The 7,500-nt window shown below is 42.8% G+C and overlaps 5 non-coding genes across 5 annotated transcripts; all 5 read right to left on the bottom strand.

Moving 5' to 3' along the window:
* Window positions 1-2: 2 nt before the first annotated feature.
* On the bottom strand, window positions 3-121 carry LOC133429908 (5S ribosomal RNA). The gene has a single exon (XR_009774725.1). It is a non-coding gene; the product is annotated as a 5S ribosomal RNA (ribosomal RNA).
* Window positions 122-6,336: 6,215 nt separating this feature from the next.
* Window positions 6,337-6,455, bottom strand: LOC133429896 (5S ribosomal RNA). Its single transcript, XR_009774714.1, has one exon. It is a non-coding gene; the product is annotated as a 5S ribosomal RNA (ribosomal RNA).
* A 199-nt stretch (window positions 6,456-6,654) lies between these two features.
* On the bottom strand, window positions 6,655-6,773 carry LOC133429887 (5S ribosomal RNA). The gene has a single exon (XR_009774705.1). It is a non-coding gene; the product is annotated as a 5S ribosomal RNA (ribosomal RNA).
* Window positions 6,774-6,972: 199 nt separating this feature from the next.
* LOC133429885 (5S ribosomal RNA) lies at window positions 6,973-7,091 on the bottom strand. The gene has a single exon (XR_009774703.1). It is a non-coding gene; the product is annotated as a 5S ribosomal RNA (ribosomal RNA).
* Window positions 7,092-7,307: 216 nt separating this feature from the next.
* Window positions 7,308-7,426, bottom strand: LOC133429894 (5S ribosomal RNA). The gene has a single exon (XR_009774712.1). It is a non-coding gene; the product is annotated as a 5S ribosomal RNA (ribosomal RNA).
* Window positions 7,427-7,500: the final 74 nt, after the last annotated feature.

The following is a 7,500-nucleotide window of genomic DNA, read 5'->3' as shown; positions in this document are numbered from 1 at the left end:
AAAGCTTACAGCACCTGGTATTCCCAGGCGGTCTCCCATCCAAGTACTAACCAGGCCCGACCCTGCTTAGCTTCCGAGATCAGACGAGATCGGGCGCATCCAGGCTGGTATGGCCGTAAGCTGAAGCTGTAGCTTGAAATACTTCTTATATGGAGTTGAAGATAAGTATATAATACAAGTCATTGATTTGTTGGTGATAATAATTTAGAAGCGCTTATTTGTTGGAGTTAAAGTGCCTTAACCATGTGCAAAACACTTTAGGGCGTGAGCTGTCGCTGTTACCACGTTGAAATATGTGTGGGTAGATTAAGCGAGAGCGCTCTCTGCTGGTTGAAAAAGCTTACAGCACCTGGTATTCCCAGGCAGTCTCCCATCCAAGTACTAACCAGGCCCGACCCTGCTTAGCTTCCGAGATCAGACGAGATCGGGCGCATCTTTTTTTTTTTTTTTTTCTTTTATTATGAAAATGTATACAAGAAAAGTGGTTTACAACATTGTTATACAGTCAAAATCTTCTACCATTTCGTCACAGTATCAAGTCAAAACATTTCCTTTTCCGAAAACATACAACAATCAAATCTCCAAGTAAATTGTCACATGCACAGCGTCGTACCCAAAACCAAAACATACTCCCAAACCAAAGGAAATAGAAACACATTATGATGCCCTCAACATAGGGATTCAAAGAAGAAAGGAAACACGCAAAATAGCTTCCAATGAAGACCCTTCAGATGTGGAGTATCAACTTGTCTCCCTCTGTTACTTCAACCAACTTATTTCCGTCAACAAAAGCATCAACAAAGGCTGTTTTACTATATTTCAAAACCAGATGTAAGTCCTTCTTTAAAATTGATTTGAAAATCACCCAAACATCCACCATCTTTCCTTCAAAGTGGGAGTAGTTTCTCCTCAGCCTGATTGCCAGTCTAGCGTGACTTAAAACAAAATTGAGCAGGTTGGTATTTATAACTTTGCTTTTAACACTTGTACCAAACAAAAGGAGTTGTTCCCAATGAAATCTATGTATGAATTTACTTCCCCAATGCTCGACCAAAGTGTGTTTCAACCTGTCGAAAAACTGAACCAAACAAGTACAATCCAAAAATAAATGAAAGAAATCTTCCTCCCCGTTCATACACACATCACACATTCTACTCAAATTTTTATTTATTTGATGCAATATTATCTTGGTAAATATCCTATTATGCTTTATTTTAAAATCATTATCTTCACATTCTATACTATTATATTTTATTCTACTACGCCATATGTCATCTATGTTCATTCCCACATATTTCTCCTTCCACATTGTATCCGAGGCAGGCCTCTTTAAGACTTTTTCCAACATTATGCCATATACAATCTTCACCTTCAGTTTACTCAAGCAGATCCTATAATTCTCTCTTTCTATATACAGCTCCGGCCAATCCCCCTCCGTCCTTTTTTCGTCATCACTATTTATCCTCGCTATCCATTCCATGTTCATACTGCTTTTGATTTTATCATATGTATTAATAATAGTTCCTCTTTTAATATCATGATCATCAAAATCAGCATGTCTGATCATATCCACAATTGAATGCTCTGGCAGGAGGCCAGGCATTACCTCATACATTATGTTTTTAACTTGTCTTATCCCAGCTCTAAAAAAGATAGCATTATAGAGTGTGTTATCATGATTTAACATTTTGTTATTTAAGAAGATGGGGTTATTGATAACCATATTTATATCTGTGCAGTCATAGTCTATCTGTGGCAAAAATGCAGCCCAGGCACTGAACACCTCCCTATAGAACTCCGGGATGCCTTCGTGCATATGTTTTTTTAAAGCCATCAAGAGACCATATTCTTCGCACTTCCCAGCCTTATGTATATATTGCCTGAAGAAACGTTTCCACGCATAATCTACCTTATCATACAAATATTTAACAATCGTCTTTATCCTAATTGCCTTCTTTTTTATTTCAATATTTACCAACTTAAGCCCTCCCTCCTCATACCCAGCCATTCATGTCTGGTGAGATATTCTCACTCCCTTACCATCCCAAAGAAAAAGAGAAATGATAGAGTTTAACTCTTTCACCACCCACTCCGGCATATCTATAGTCGCTATAAAATGTATCAGTTTTGACATCAGCAAAGCATTTATTATAATAATCTTGCCTTTTAGTTTCAAGCTTCTTAATTTCCAATAATTAATTGTTCTTTTTATTCTATTTATTACCCCTGTCCACGTATAATCTCTGGCTGCCTTCTCATTCACTCCTAGATAAATCCCCAATACTTTGATCTGGTCTTCTGCTATTTTAAAGTTGAGTTTGTACCGGTTATTATTGTCCTTACCCACATATAGAATTTCCGATTTCCCTATGTTAATTTTCGCCCCAGACGCTCTGCCATAAATCTCAATATGGTTTATTACCTCTTGTACACTGTCTGCATTCTGAACTGTTATTGTTGTATCATCTGCGTATTGCAACATGGTAACCCTCCCTCCTCCCGGTAGTTCAATCCCCCTAATGTTATTGTTACTATTTATGAACGTTGCTAAGGGTTCAACAGATAAACTATATAGGAGGGAGGACATGGGACATCCCTGCCTAACAGAACGCTGTAATGGAAAAGTGTTTGTTAGGAACCCATTGCACTTGACTTGGCTCTTTGCGTTTTTGTATAGTAATTCAACCCACGTAATCATTCTACTTCCAAACCCAAACCGTTTTAAAGTGCTGAGGAGAAAATTGTGATTTACTCGGTCAAAAGCTTTATTTAGGTCGACGCCCAAAACAATCCCTCCTTCTCCGTTCGTGTTCATATGATGAATTACATCTCTAACTGTTATTATGGTGTCGCTGATGTCCCTACCCGGTATCCCATATGCCTGTGTCGGTGCCACAATTGTATTTATTATTTTCCCGATTCTACTGCCCAACACTTTTGCCAATATTTTGTAGTCTGTGTTTAGCAGACTGATGGGTCTGAAGTTTTCTAATTTGAGTTTGCTACCTTTATTTTTATATATGATCGTGATGATGCTGAGTGTCATGGAATGAGGTACTTGCTGTGTTCTTTCAATATTCTGTATTACAGTCACCAAGATGGGGGCTAAAAAATCAATGAACTCTTTATAGAACTCGTAGGTCAGGCCATCGGAGCCGGGGCTCTTATTGGACTTTCCACCCATTATAGCTTCCATCACTTCCTGAGTCGTTATATCCCTGTCGCAGCAATCAGCATGCTCACTGGAGAGCTTTGCGGACACAGTGTCAAGTATTCTTTTCATGCACTCATCATCATTTTCCTCCTCCGTAAAGAGGCATCTGTAATAGTCTTCAACCACACTGCAGATTTCCGTAATGTCATTCACCCGATCACCATTATCTTTTTCAAGTTCATCTATATAATTCTTTTCTTGTTTCTGTCTTTCCATTCCCAGAAAGAAAGCTGTGTTTTTTTCCCCCTCCACAGCGTATCTGGCTTTGCTTCGAATAATAGCGCCATCACAATCTTCTACTTCATATGTATGGAGCGTATGTTTTAACTTCAATAAGTTGTCCACTTTCCAACCGGCATCATTATCTGCCCTCTCTAGTTCAGTATCTATTAATAGTTTTATTTCTTTTACCCTTCTCTTTTTATATGCATTCTTGTGTTTAGCATATTTAAGGCTTATTGCCTTAATTCCTTTTTTAACTTGTTCCCCCCATCGACCCGTATCATCTAACATGCCTTGATTGTCGGACATGGCTTTTAAATATTCTCGTATCCTATGTTTATATTTATTATCCCTAAGCAAGCTATTATTAAGGCACCATACTCCCCCACCCCTCCCTCTTTCCCCTACTTCTATCGTCCCCATGAGGTTTGCGTGGTCACTTATGGTATTAAAATTATATGTTAGTGTGCCGACATAGTTCATTATACTTTTCGCTACTAGACACATATCAATTCTACTTTGCTTTAATACACCCAATACCACCTGTCGTCGGGAGAACTCCCTCTTATCAGGGTTTTCCCACCTCCATTTATCTATAATATCATACATCCCATTCAGCATCAGCAGCTTCCTCCTAGATGCATCAGTCCCAAACATAGTGTTTTTTGATGCATCTAGTCTATCTAACCAGACATTCATATCCCCTATAATGATACAGTTTCCCGTGTAGCAAGGCTCAAGACTATCGAAAAAAAGATTCCTGTCCTTCTCTATGTTGGGGGCATAAACACAAAATAACTTAAAGAAAACCTTCTGCACATAAAATTCGATCCCCACCACTCTTCCCTCTGTGTCCATGTGGCACTGTTTCACATTGGATGCTGTATTTCTTTTGAAAAGTATTGCCACCCCCCTTGCAGTCGTAGTTCCGTTACTATAAAAAAGAAGCCCTGGCCAAAATTTCCTTACCATTTTCACCACCTCCTCATCCCATCGTGTTTCTTGCAGACATATGATGTCTGTGCTACATAAATTGATCACCCTTTGTAACTTATTTCCTGTTCTCAAGCCATTGGCGTTTAGAGAAGAAAAACTTAACGTCATGATGAAAAAAAGAAAAAGAGAAATGAACAAAACTCAAGCAAAATATATAGACAAGAACCCATAAACACTATTTTTTCACACTTAACCCCTTCTTCACTTTCGCCTTCCTCTTCAATTTGTTAATAAATACCGCACTGAGATCTGTGTCCTCCCCCTCAGAAGATTCAAGTGATACCTGGGAGTCATCAGCTGGTTCACTTCCTGCCAGGTTCTCATCCCTCACAGGTACAGAACTAGAGGAAAGACCCCCTCTGGTCCTGACTCCGCTGCTGGCTCTACCTCTTCCCCTCGTCAGGACCCCCCCCGTGCGATCACTGCCGACTCTGGCGCCTGCCGAATGAGGGGATCTGTCCCTGGGGCGAGTGGCATGGACATCGGGTGGTGGAACCACAACCACCTCCCCCCCAATATTCTCCTCCACCGACGAGCCGATTCCCTCCATCATCACTTCGTCCATGCTGCTCCCGATACCCACGTCCTCCATGGACTGATGGGGCGCAGCTGCGCTGCGGCTCACCTCCAGCCTTCCGACCGCCTCCGGCTCCGCAGTCTGGGGGCCACGCCCATCCTCCGTCTCCACTCCCTCAGCCAGCAGCTTCTCCCTCTCCTGCTCCCTCTCGGCCGGTGACGGGGTCTCCTCCCGTTCATCTCCGTCCCCTGCCAGTGCTTCCCTCATCTCCTCTTCCACCTCCTCCTCCTCATCAACTTCTGCATGGAACTCCTCCACGCACTCCCTCGCAAAGTGTCCTTGTTTCAGGCATTTATAGCAGTGGAAGTCCGGACACTCCCTCATAATGTGTCCCGGTTGGATGCACAGTCTACACACTTTAACTTGTTTGTCATGGATCACTCTAAAGTGATCCATGCCCTGTAATGTTTCGAACTTTGTGGAGTAAGGCAGCGATGATACTCCCTGCGGGAATCTCACTCTGACAAAGCGAGTGCCTTCCGCGATGTCAGTCCCAGGCCACACCCTCCTCTTTATAGGGGAGACGGCAGACACACCCCAAAGTGCCAGTTTGTCCAGAATTTCTCCGTCCGTGATGTAAACTGGCAACGACATGAATGATACCACCATCTCGATGTTGTTTATCTCTCTGGCGGTGATCGTATTGTTTCCGACTCTCAAACCCTCCATTAATCTTTCTTTCCCAGCCGCATCTTTCATAGTCAGTTCGTACTTCCGGGGCGTCTTGAACCTGCACCCAATTACTATTCCGCATTTCTCTTTTGTTATCCTCAGCAAATCCATTGTCGAAAGTTTGTCCTCCCCCTCTATTTCCACCTCAATAGTCAGATCCTTCTCATAGGTTCGGTCGACCTTCTCATTGTCTGCATTCCGTTTGCCATTGTTCAAAGCCATGTCATCCGTCCGTTACAAACTCCCCCCAAACAGCGAAGCTGCTGGGGGGGGGGGGGGGTGGTTCCTCCACTCTCTTTTCAGGAGGTTTGTGGCCTGATCTTTCCTTCTCCTTCCTCCACCACGTGCTCCCTGGTGTCTTGCTCAAACAAACTGCCACGTCACACTTCCTGCACAAACAGGAAGTCAGAGCGCATCCAGGCTGGTATGGCCGTTAGCAGAAGCTGCAGCTTGAAATACCTCTTATATGGAGTTGAAGATAAGTCATATAATATAAGTCATTGATTTGTTGGTGATAATAATTTAGAAGCGCTTATTTGTTGGAGTTAAAGTGCCTTAACCATGTGCAAAACACTTTAGGACGTGAGCTTTCGCTGTTACCACGTTGAAATATATGTGGGTAGATTAAGCGAGAGCGTTCTCTGCAGGTTGAAAAAGCTTACAGCACCTGGTATTCCCAGGCGGTCTCCCATCCAAGTACTAACCAGGCCCGACCCTGCTTAGCTTCCGAGATCAGACGAGATCGGGCGCATCCAGGCTGGTATGGCCGTAAGCAGAAGCTGCAGCTTTAAATACCTCTTATATGGAGTTGAAGATAAGTCATAGAATATAAGTAATTGATTTGTTGGTTTTATTTGTTGGAGTTAAAGTGCCTTAACCATGTGCAAAACACTTTTGGACGTGAGCTGTCGCTCTTACCACGTTGAAATATGTGTGGGTAGATTAAGCGAGAGCGCTCTCTGCTGGTTGAAAAAGCTTACAGCACCTGGTATTCCCAGGCGGTCTCCCATCCAAGTACTAACCAGGCCCGACCCTGCTTAGCTTCCGAGATCAGATGAGATCGGGCACATCCAGTGTGGTATGGCCATAAGCAGAAGCTGCAGCTTGAAATACCTCTGATATGGAGTTGAAGATAAGTCATAGAATATAAGTCATTGATTTGTTGGTTTTATTTGTTGGAGTTAAAGTGCCTTAACCATGTGCAAAACACTTTAGGACGTGAGCTGTCGCTCTTATCACGTTGAAATATGTGTGGGTAGATTAAGCGAGAGCGCTCTCTGCTGGTTGAAAAAGCTTACAGCACCTGGTATTCCCAGGCGGTCTCCCATCCAAGTACTAACCAGGCCCGACCCTGCTTAGCTTCCGAGATCAGACGAGATCGGGCGCATCCAGGCTGGTATGGCCGTAAGCTGAAGCTGCAGCTTGAAATACTTCTTATATGGAGTTGAAGATAAGTATATAATACAAGTCATTGATTTGTTGGTGATAATAATTTAGAAGCGCTTATTTGTTGGAGTTAAAGTGCCTTAACCATGTGCAAAACACTTTAGGACGTGAGCTGTCGCTGTTACCACGTTGAAATATGTGTGGGTAGATTAAGCGAGAGCGCTCTCTGCTGGTTGAAAAAGCTTACAGCACCTGGTATTCCCAGGCGGTCTCCCATCCAAGTACTAACCAGGCCCGACCCTGCTTAGCTTCCGAGATCAGACGAGATCGGGCGCATCCAGGCTGGTATGGCCGTTAGCAGAAGCTGCAGCTTGAAATACCTCTTATATGGAGTTGAAGATAAGTCATATAATATAAGTCATTGATTTGTTGG

The sequence above is a fragment of the Cololabis saira genome, unplaced genomic scaffold (genome assembly GCF_033807715.1).
Source record: "Cololabis saira isolate AMF1-May2022 unplaced genomic scaffold, fColSai1.1 scf034, whole genome shotgun sequence".
Classification (NCBI taxonomy): domain Eukaryota; kingdom Metazoa; phylum Chordata; class Actinopteri; order Beloniformes; family Belonidae; genus Cololabis; species Cololabis saira.
Note: the sequence above shows the minus strand (reverse complement) of the source record. Positions and strands in the feature narration are given on the sequence as shown.